Raw genomic sequence first — 12316 nt, 5'->3', positions numbered from 1 at the left:
GGGATCTGGCTGTTTATCTTTGCTTTTATTTGTGCATGACTAAAAATGCACATAGAAGCAGCTGGTCTGTCTAAAATATATATAATATATATATTTGTAATTTGTCTAAGATTAAAATCTGTTTACAACTACAAGGGAGAAAGTTCTTATTATTTGTCATATTTTTAAGTAGACCGTTTCCCACCCAGTAAACTATCACAAGGAAAAAAGGGTTTAAGGTGTGCTTAATTTCAGATGCATTATTATGTTCCTGTTCAACTGCTACAAAATTTCTATGGCCAAGTATGAAGGATGATAGGAATTTAAAATATCAGGTGTAATTGATAGAAAGTTCCCCAGTCAAGGTATGCCACAGCTAAACACAGATTAGAACACAATATCCGAAGAGCTCAGGCAGCCTGCTCACAGGAACTGGGAGAGGGACAATTTAACCTGCTTGCATGCTACCACATCCACACTGTTCTAGTACCCAAACAAGCTAACTGGAATACATGCAATTTGTATCCATGCTGTGACCCATATATCCTCTCTTTTACACCATATTATTTGGCTACATATATTTAAACAATTATGAGTTATACGCATTTGTCTATCATGGAATTTCATTTTACTTCTAGTTCCTCTCTCTTGGATTGACCTATAAACTTTGCTATATTTCTATAACATACCTGAAATTTCAACTTTTTTTTTTTTTTTTTAATAAAACATTCTGCAAAATTCCTTAAACAAAATTATTCAATTCAAGCCCTTCAATTACGACTTTCTCTACTGAGAAAGGTTAAATTTTCAGTCGGTTTCTCACTGGTCAGGGAAAAAAAAAGAAAAGAAAAAAAACATGAAACCAACTTGATGGCATTTTTTTTACCATAGATCTGATGTGGCTTCTCTCTGATTTCAGAAAGAGCTCATGACAATCCTCCCACATCTGTTTCATCAGCTGATTAAAATGCAGATCTCCTACAAGGTAACACATTTTTGGATGATGGGTGTTACTCTAACCAACTCATTATTAAGGGAATAAGTTTATGCAAGATCAGCAAGTTGGCAGCACAAACAACATGAAACAGTTCTTTTAAATAGGACTGGATATTTTGTTTATGACAGCTCTGATTTAATGGAAGGCTCTGTGACTTTTATAGCCCATTTAAGCATAAATGTTTTTGTTACATTCAAAACGTTTTTGCCATAGAGATTCTTTATCTAGCACAAGAAAGATTTTCAGATAAGAACCTTATGTAAAGTGATGAATATTTGGTTTTCTGATTGTGGTGTGGTGTGTACTGGAATACAATACACAATACAATACAATCTCTCCCCTCCTCCTCCCCAAACAAAACAAAAAGCCTATACCATGCTGCTAGTAAAAGCAGTCACTTCCTGTCCCGAGAAAGTAATCTTTACCCTGAGTTAGAAATGGGCTTTAAGAAGCACAAATATTAATCCTGCAACTTTGTTTTTTTTTTACCTCAGTATCTCACCCTCATTTATGTAGATAGTGAGTCTGTGAAAATGAAAGTTGAAAGAGGAATGATTAATGACTGGTGCAGGAGAAAAATGAACAGAGCATTCCTGATGGAAGAAGCAGGGGCTCTGTCATCCTGTTCCATCAGCAGGCAGACTTGTTTTCATTTCTAATTCTCTGAGGGGAGTACTAGCTTTAGAATTTCAAACATCATACTGAACTGCCAAACTTCTTTGGCTCTAGCAACATTTCAGGAACCATGTAGGCACACAGCAGGGTAACATAAAACTCACCGGTTTGGTAGGTATTGTAACTCTGACCCAGAAAGCATTTTCCAGTGCTGATCTCTCGATATGATTACTCTTTTCTCAACTTGTGTAACTTTCCTCCTGGAGCAGAGATTCAAAAATGTCACCCAGAATAATATTTTAATTCTACAGCTGCAACCTTCCCCATGTACCTTCTCCTAGACAGCCACATTCATTCGTGTTGTAAATGATCTGAAAAACAAACAAACAAACAAACATAACTAACATGATATGGAGGATTACTCTTTTCCTATGAATAATGTGATACTTTGCACCTTTCGCCAAGGGAGGTCTTTACACACGTATCCCATATCAAGTTACAGAGGAAGAACAAAGTTCATTGAGCAGTGAAAGATTAAAGGACCTCGGCTTTCACTAACTGCCTTCTGGTTCCTCGTTTAAAGAAGCTTAACAAATTAGTAGCTTCCTATCATCCCTGGGTAATGGTTACTCTATGCAAGTAGCACTCTAAAGAGGTACCCTGTTGTGGGAACACTGGTGATTTACATAGATATGTGGGCTTACATGTGCACAATACCAAAAATCCATGCTGTTATTTAAATCGACATTAGCTGCTGCTTTTATGGCTATATCAGATTCTACACTTCCCTCCCAAATATTTTTCCACATTATAGAGATGCATTTAAATATTACCAGATTCTGGTTTCTGTATTAACTTATTCACAAGTAGGTAATACTCCAGCTTTCCTGCTCTGCTTTCTGCTGTCTGGTTCTCATGTAATTGTTCTTTTAGAACTATTTTTATTTGTGCACTATTATATTTGTCTTTACTTGCATAACTTACAAGGAATACACATACTAAAAAGCCAGCATAGCTACACACACACATTGAAGCAAGTCTATGTCTGATATGTAATATTGCTGCATTAGTTAAGTTCTAAAGAATCTTCCTTAACAGTTGGTTCCTTTTATCCCGTAACAATGGTGTAACATAAACCCTTCATACAAATTTATCAGATATTAACACCTTTGGATTGTATTGCATGAAACAGCAGCTCCTTTCTGCCTGAAGTGCATTTTCAGTATTTAGATTGAGATCTAAAAGTTCTGTCATTCAGTCTGCTACATAGACAATTTATTAACCACGCGTTAAGCTACTTGTGTTGTGGATTAGCCCCTTGTGGTTCCAATGCTGAACAGGCCTGAAGGAAGTGACCAGGTAGGCTGGGGTGTGCAAGTGGCCACAACCCTAAGGCAGCTGAAGTCAAGGCAATATTTTTATTTGTATTTGGTCATTTTAGTCAGTGACCTTTGTGAGTTGCTGTGAATACCTTGGAGTATTTGTTAACACAGTCATTTCCCTACTTCATACCGCTCTTAGACCAGTGAACAAGCTAAAATCTCCAGAAAAGCAGGTACAGGCCTTAAGCCAGATTTAAAGAGGCTTAAAAACTTAAGAAAAAACTGTTTCAGGTTACTTTGTTTTCATAAAATCTTAAAGGCAACAGGAGATATTTTTAATACCTGTAATGAGAGATGTCCTTACCTGAAAGACTATTGAGGGCAATCAACTTGAGACATTTTGACTTCCTTTGCAGGGGACACATCGGTCTTCCGTGCTAATATATACCACCTGAAAAACAAGATTTATTATTTCAAGATAAGAACATTGGGAAAGTTTTCTCAACTAAAAACAGAAGGACAAATAAATAAGATGTGGCAAGGGTCAGGCACTAGTTCTTTGTGTGCATGGTCTAGGCTCTACCTGGCTTCATTGATTTATCAGCTATTTTTATCAGCTATTAAAGCTTCTGATAAAATTCCCATTTTAATTATATCAGAAAAGATTTTCCCCTGTTCCTAGCATCCCAACCTCTCTGTCTGTAAGGAGGATTATCCAGGCAGTAGAATGAAAGCATTTCAGAGCAAAGAACACATGACTAAACTAAACTCAGTGTAGTAGAAAGAGAGATGTGCTTTGCAGACAGTAAAAGTAAAGAGAAGGAACTGTGTGCTGTTCCACAAACTACTAATTCTGTGGTCAGTGCAATTTATGCTATCACCTCCAGAACCCTTAATTTAATAATTGCCTTATTATTTTAATTGCAAGTCAGCTGATAAGTCAAATGGTCTGTCAGAAAGACACAGAAGAACCTTCTTCTACCTGTAGTCACATGTAAGAGGTAATCATCATGAGCGTTTCATAAATAATCCATCAGTCATCCATATATCCACCTATCACGCTTTTTGAGAGACACAGCTGATCTGTGAGCACCCCATTTGCAGTTTTATGAATTGGGAAGAGTACTGGAAAATCACCAACTATCAATAATAAGTTGTATAACGACAGGAGCAGAAGAAATAGAATATTCTTAGGCAGGACTGGCAGGAGATTAAACCAGTTCTGCAGGAAGCTTCATGCACCGAAGATCAAGAAGAATGCTAATGTGCATCCATTGAACAGAATTGGAGCCAAAACTTGATATAAGGCACATAATGAATAATTCTATACAATCAGCTTCTATACACCCACAGCGTATCTAAATTTATAAGACGTACACACCATTGGATAAAGTTTAAATGCGTTTCCCATCATTGTAGTATCCAATCTGCTACAACACAGGACCATATTGGGATTGAGTAGACCATTCTGTTTGTTAGAAACGTACCAGAATGTGCTGGTATTTATATCTCATAAAAGCTGTTCAGTAAACACAGTACAAGACCTCTGATTTCACTGAATGCATAAACACATGCAAAGAATTTCATTCCAAGATTTCGGACATGAGAGAGCTGTCTCTGTCAGATGAGCTTAACTACCCTTCCCCCAGCTCAGTGAGTTAAACATCCTTCCACCAGGAAAAAGTGTCCTGGCTTCACAGATAAGAATTTCAGAGTTCTAAATGACAAATTCAGAATTTGCCTATGGAATATACTTTAAGGGAAAACATAGGATAGCCTCCTAGAGACTTTTTTCCCCCTACTAATTAGTTTCAGGGACAGGATTTTGAAAAGGCAAAACTGGTCCCTGTTCCTGTTACGTTTCTGTACACACTTACATATGTTTGTAGGGTTTGGTTTTGTTTCGTTCTGCCTTTTTACGGATGTGACAATTCAAGCATGCAAGAATGACAGTGACAGTTATAAATTCATTAATATTTTAAAGATCCTTTGTTAATTTAAAAAACAAAACAAAACAAAACAAAACAACAAAACAAACCTGAAGAGGTAATAAACCAATAAATCCAATAGAAAAAAGGCATATCAGGATCATAACTTCTGCCTTGACGAGGAAAGGAAAGAAATCAAAGTCAGTGTCTGCTGAGGCTGAAGAGGATTGAGGCACTTTTTTCTGTTCTGGACTCAAGGTCAACAGGGGTGGCAATGACTGCAATGTCACTTCTCTTGTGCCAACACCATACCTAAAAGCTTCTTAAATTTTTTCAGTCCCTTTCTACCAACAGCATTACCTCTGTAGACAATCTATTCCAGTGCTTAACTGTTGTCATCAGAGGATTTTCTTCAAGTTTATCTTACATTTCCATGGCTGCCACCTAAGACCATTATTTCCATAACCACTTGTGGTGGATCAAGACAAAAGTGCTTATTCCTTTCCCTTTTACAGGTTAAAGAATGTAAAATAATAGAGTGAGTGAATCCTCTCAAAGAAATACCCACTTTAAAAAAAAATCAAACCAAAACAGAGATATATGAGAGTACCAAAAAAATAAATCAGCTACCTTGGTAAGTGCACACCAAACGCACTCACTTAGAATTAGTCAGGATTTGCAACTAGCCAAGAGAATCCCAAAATCTCTATGCTTAGCCTGGAAGCTCTTTGGACTTGCTGAAGAGGTGGCGAATCACACTCATGAAAGGATGTTAGAGAGCTGATGGCACTAGGAGAGGTCACCCGATTTCCACCTTCCAGGAAGGATCTACAGGGGGCTGTCAAACCAGGAACTAGAATTGTTTGTTATTAAAACAACAAACACACACAAATGAAAATAAATAAATAAATAAATAGATGCAGAGTGAAAGAGCCCATCACAGTATTAAAGCAGAGGGCTTTATTCCAACTTGCTGTCTTCAAAACTGAAAAGGGGGTGACATTTCATTTCAGATTTAAGAATCAAAAATTCATATACAAAGTAAAAGTCATCATGGTGCCATAACTCCTTTTCAAAATTCCTTCAAAATATTCATTTCATTACCTGCAAAAGTTGTGAGAGCTGATAGTCTTAATTACTCACACTCACAACACCATGGTAATTGTGATACTTGTTACTCTGTTTATGCGATTAGTATTCGAAGGCAATAAAATGACCTTACAGGTATTAATACAGAAAATTTACAAAATGAAACAATTTAGCACTTAATTGAACTGTCTAATTTTAGTAAAACACTTGTATGGAATTTAATTTCATAATTCACATATTTATAGTATGATAATACTGGAACAACAGAATGGATTATGCTGTGTCTACTTGCTCTGTAGACTAGAGCAGAACTAAGTATTTCAGACTTATTTTAGCACAACTTACTGGTAAAGGTAAGTGACTTTGTGATTTTACTGTGACTCAGATTCAAGCAGTTTTGATTTGTAATCCTGGAGTTGTTTTTGAATGGGTGTCAATACACAGAAATCTTGTGCAAGCATTTTACAGAGAGAATTATGGTAATAAAGCAGGAAGAAGGTGCTTTGTAGGGTGGAGTTAAACTTCAAAGCCAGTGGAATAAAGAACAGTCATCACTACACCTAATAGCTGTCCTTCTATTATAATTAAATGGAACATTCATTTCTAAGTGTTATGACATTTAATCAGCTATATAAAAATAATAATAGTAATAAGAACGATAAGCATCTTCACCGAAGTTGTTATGAGAGCAAGCCAAGATCACATACCCAATGTTTCTAAAAGTTGTTACAAGCAAGGTGTTCTAGACCATAAGGACTGTCCAAAACATTTTCTTGCAACATATCCAGAAAAGTTTATTTAATCAAAGGGAAAATTTGCAACAAATCCTACAGTTTTTGCTCTTTAAACAAAACAACTATACTCTGCCATTGTGTTGATATAAAGATGTGAATTATTATTATTTTTAGTCAGTACACATTCATGAAATATTGTCATTTTTACCATATTACAGCAGGCAGACTAAGTAATGTTAAATGAGTCACCACAAAGCACAGTATTGTAGCTGCAGACCTAGAATAAGAATCATGATTTTGTATGCTTGAACTTCATTCTCTGATTTTACACAATTTTCCTTTCCTGCATAAGAACTGGATTAGATATTCCCTTCTGTAGTATGGTAATTCTAAACTGAAATCTCCTCCAATAAATGAGTGTTTTAAACCTTTTAAACCCCAGACCTTTAGAGTAAAAGACTAAAACAATAAAAAAGATGACATGAATGTAAAGTAATACATGTGTTCTGTTTTAACACAATTCATGCTCCAGAAAACAAAAAAGTGCTAGTTTTGAAATACTTGGGGTGAAAAAGAAGGGGTGAGTCCATTGACCTTAGCAGTTCCTCCTGCAGGTTTTGTATCTGCTTTTAAGTGGCTTTATGGGCAATCGAGCACTGACACCATGCTGGAACCTTTCAAGCTCTTCTTGAGCTGCATGGCTCATAGAAAAGGGTCAGCACAGGCCACCAGAGCTACACTAAAACTATATCCACAAGCGACAAGTACTATTCTGGTTATGACAAAGCTGACAGGATGATACATTCTCAGTCTTGTGCTTTTTCAGTTCCCTGCAGCACATGTCAGCTAGGTACTCGAAACAGATCTCTTTTGTTGTGAGGTTTTGTATGTTTGTTTTTCAGTGAGCCACTTTGAACAAGCTTAAAAACCGCCAGTGATATATCCTTGTTACTTACTGCTTAGGAAATCCTTCTTCAAGTAGCATGAGGAGCTCTTGGAAAAGTATCCGTATGTTCCAACCAGTTTTCACAAGTGGATAAAACTAGTAATAGAGGAGAATCATTAGAAGAAATCATCATATATCTTTTGGTTTTGCGTACAGAGATACAACAGAAGCTAATGTCTGTATTCCAAGAGCCACCGTGCTGTGGAGAAAATTCACTCTTAGAACAGAAAAAACAAATGTAGTCACAAAGAGCTGCAAGTACTGCTGAGCTTGGTCCATGTAACCAACCAACAATGCTTCTGCATATTCTGTATATAAGGTCCATCACTCCCTGTGATATACTTGAAACATCAGCTAGGTCAGCAGCTGGCTTATTAAATCCTTCCTAAGTGTTCCTGTTCCTCGCCTTTCTGAGAAAAACAACCACCACCTTTGCAGTTAAAGAACGGCCGATGGATCTCCCTTTCGTACATTCCAGCCAAATAGTGATGGTGAGGAATTTTCTACCGAGCTGGGTCTTATCTTCAGACTACTAATTTAGCAAAACAGTTATCTCCAACCCCTTCTTAACAATCTCTAATTAATTAATTTTTTCTTGTATTATTATGTGCATAACGACCAAATGATAGTCCTACCAGCATGAGCGTTTTTACTGGATGTTGCGCACTCTTTCCCACACTTTGCAGTGGCACTGTATTTGTTATTTAGAACAAACCCAGATTGTTCCTGGAACTGTGCCTATAGAAACCACTGCAGTAATGTGTTTATGTGATCTATAATTACAGGCATGCTTTAACCTGTCCAGAGCCACTGCAGAACAAGTTGCATTATCAAAAACATAAACCAGTCCCTAGATTAACTATTCAAGCTGATATATTTTTTCTTCATTAACTAATATCACAGAAATTAAATGAACACAGGTTACATTTTTGAGCTTCAATAGAAAAGATAACTACATAATATTCCAAGCATATTCAAAACTACCGAATAATCCCTAATGCAATAGTATTTTACATTTTCTGACACCGAACACCAAAACAACTTTTTTTTTTTTTTGAATAAAAATTGTAAATGCATCACTATATTTTCTGTTAAAGTATCTTTTTTTTTCTCACATTTTTATTGAAAAGTTATAAGGAATATTTTTTAAATCACAGTAATACTTATGAATACATTTTATCCCATGTATTAAATATCTATTAAGTGATGTCTTAGACAATTTTCTAGAACCTTGCTTCAATATTATCTAGTGAACTTTTTTTATATATTATTGTATAACTTGTTGCTATTTGTACACAGTAATAACACAGTTAAAAAAAGTATAGTTCCAGTAACATTTTGGTGTAATGCATTCACATCTACAGACAACCTAAACCAGAATACAAAATGCCACTGAATCCAGAGAGAGAGGAATGAATTGAGAGGGACAAGCAGGGTATGAGCTGGTGGCACAGTTTATCATTTTATTTTTGATTTGCAAATTTTATTTTGGATCAAAACCAAACCGAAAAGAGATGTACTTTACAATCATGAAATGGATGTGGTCAAAATAACACAAGAACAGCTGGTCTCATTAAAATGAGTTACAGATGGCAGAAATCTTGTAATAGCAATCTAACAAAATTTGGTAGAAAAATTGTATGATCTGCCTTATCTATTCACTGTGAGTGTATTCCTGCAGATGTGGGGAAAACAACTTCTGCTCTCTCATAGCTAATTTCTAATTTGCTACTCCAGTAATATTTACTGCGCGAAATATATATATATTTATTTAGATTTACTCCACAATTATAATCAAATATAAGAAATAATTACACAATATTTTCATATTGAGTTCCCATAGTGTTTTTCTGGGACATATGGTATTATTACATCATGAAATTAAAGATTACACAGTAAATTAATGCAAGCCAGTATCTTGCACTGACTGATGAAGTGGAAGAAGGAAATAAAGAAATACACTGAAGTACCACCTTACTAAGGTAAATGGCTTGAATTGGATGACATTTGAAGTCCCTTTTTCTATGATGTGGAAATATGAATGTATATTTGTGGAAATATGAATTTATAATACAGATTAGACAAATTATTTTCTGAAATACTCCTCCCTATTATTGTCTTCTGCAGAGTGACTTTCTCACAACTGTTTTCTGAGTGTTTTCAAATCTGAGGGGCACATTCCAAACTCAGTTATGTGGCTGTAAATACTGAGTAACTGCCCTGAAGTTATTGGAATGACTCCAGAGTTCATTACCTCAGAAGTATGTGAAAAATGTGTCCTTTTCTCCACTATGGAGACAAATGAATTTTACCAACCCAAGTGAGACAGGGAACTCTTTCTAATTATATTTTATACCATGAACACAAATGTCATGTTCTCCTTCTACATGCAGTTTTTAGCAGTAAAGTACATTTCTTATATGTTCTACAAGAACAAAGAAAGAAAGAAAAAAGCCCACCTCCCCACATCCTTGCATGCAAGTAACGCAGCAGTGCTAAAGCCTGCCTGACTCTGCATCCCTGCACTTTGAATACTGCTGCTGACGTGCTCAGAGGGTTCACACGAAAAGGGATGGCAAGTGTAGGCCCTTTGTATAAAGGCATATTTAAATAGAAGGTCATTCAAGATAATTCTGCCTATGAACAAGACTTCATTTGAGTCAACACATTTTATAATTACATGTTACCCGTAAAGTGAATTTTTGGATGTTATTTTCTTTGATATCTTTATGACTCATAGTTCAGTTGAGCAAAGCAAGCTACAATTTGCTAATGCAAGTGTGTACAAATTTGAAACTGGTTAGGTCGGGTGTGTCTGCCTATAGAAACGTACATTTTCTTCCAGTTTTCAATAAATGTTACTGATGCAAAATTATCTGAATACTTTCAGTATTTCATAGTTTGAATACCATTCTTTCAAAGTTAAATCAACTGGGTAATTGCTAAGGTTCAGAACAGAAAACTGCATCAATTCTGAAAAAAAGCAGTAACTGAGTAAGAAGTCGTCTATCTTGATCAGGTCACCTAGATTATATAACCAGTTGGCAGCAGCTTACGACACCTTTTGTACATGCAGGCCCGCTTCCCTCACATATCCTATGGAAAGCAGGGGGCAACCAGTTTTCATCTGAGAGAACTAAGAAATTCTTTTTGTTTTGCTTCAGGCTGTAGCTCATAGTTTGGAGAGCTTGGAGTGAATCTACTCCCTGTTTACCACTTTGCAGAGATGAAGGAAGCACAGCCTACAGCTCATTTCTAATGCTACGTGGAATGTTTCCAGCACAATTTGCAGGGACTCATAGTACTACAGTTTCTGCATTAAATGGACAAGTTAGACAAACTCACCAGATACAGTGAAGAGTAGCAAGCTCTAGGCACTCACAGCTCTACTCTCCCTTTCAGTGCTTTGGGGTTTGGCTCAGGCGCTGCAAGAATAGGGTGCTCCTAATTGGAGAGTGGACATCTCTGGAGCATGGGTAACCTACATAATGCGAGAGAGTCTGTAAACTGCTTTGGTTATGCCAAGAGCCAAACAAGTCATCCGCAATCTCCAGAAGCGGGAAAAAAATCAGGTAGTTTGATCTAAATCTATTAAAACAAAAAAGCTCTCTTCTAGTTGAAAATTTAGTCTTTAAATTCTTACTGTCCTCCCCTCATAGCCAGGACAGCTGTTGACTATCACCAGTTCAGAACTGGAATGCAACTGTTATCATCGCAGTATAAAAACAAACTCAACAGTTTTTGTGGAGTTTTATCAACAGACTGAACTTTCAGAAAAAAAAATTAAAATGTAGGTCAAATTTAAATGTAAATAGCTATTCCCAGTGCATTTAACGGTACTGTTTTAAGTCTTGATTTAACAATCATATAGTTGAAATATATTTTATGAGAAAAGTAAGACTTACAAATCAACATTTTAGCTTACTAATTCAAGTAATTCACTGCTTTGCAATATAATTTGTTTCATTCATACATTTATAAATATGTTGAAAAATAATTGTGTCATTTGCTTTCTCAAAATAAACTTTTTTTTTCATCTACGAATACAAATGTTTCAGATGAACTGAGTAATTAATATAATATCTAAAACTGTGATTATTTTAATAAACACAAAGCAAGACATTGGACTAAGTACGACTCCAACTGTGAGTGATTTATAGTGATAAAAATACACAGATGCCATCTGTACCAACAGAAGAACACTCATCACAAACTTGTTTTCTGGTAACACTTCCCTTTCATTTATACTGAAATGAGCGCTATTTTTTTAAAAATGATACTGACAGCAAAATATGGCTACTTTTAAAATGAGTAACGTAACCATAAGAGAAATACACTGAAAAATGAATTAAAATACTCATTTGACTTGCCCGAGGCCTCCAGGATGTATCACTGAACGCTCACCAAATACTAAGCTACGTTTGCCAGACTAGCTATGCTAGCTTAGTAGCTGCGTCCATACTAAGAGTTTTTGTTGGGTGTAACACCCCTCACCCCTCCCTGAGAAATTCAAAACAAAACAAAAAAAAAACCTACCTCAACCAAAATGGCAAAAGCTTTAAGTTCAGAACCCAGCCTAAGTCATTAGTCTGACCTCATCAGCTTGTCTGTGATACGTTTGCCAGCATCTCTGCCAGTTCAGCATTAAGCAAGAGAGCCATGGGGTATGCACCAGGGAAACTAGGGCAGGTAGTGAGAACACAGTG

This window comes from Netta rufina, assembly GCF_964035555.1.
Source record: "Netta rufina genome assembly, chromosome: 12".
Classification (NCBI taxonomy): Eukaryota; Metazoa; Chordata; class Aves; order Anseriformes; family Anatidae; genus Netta; species Netta rufina.
This window is presented reverse-complemented; position numbering follows the sequence as displayed.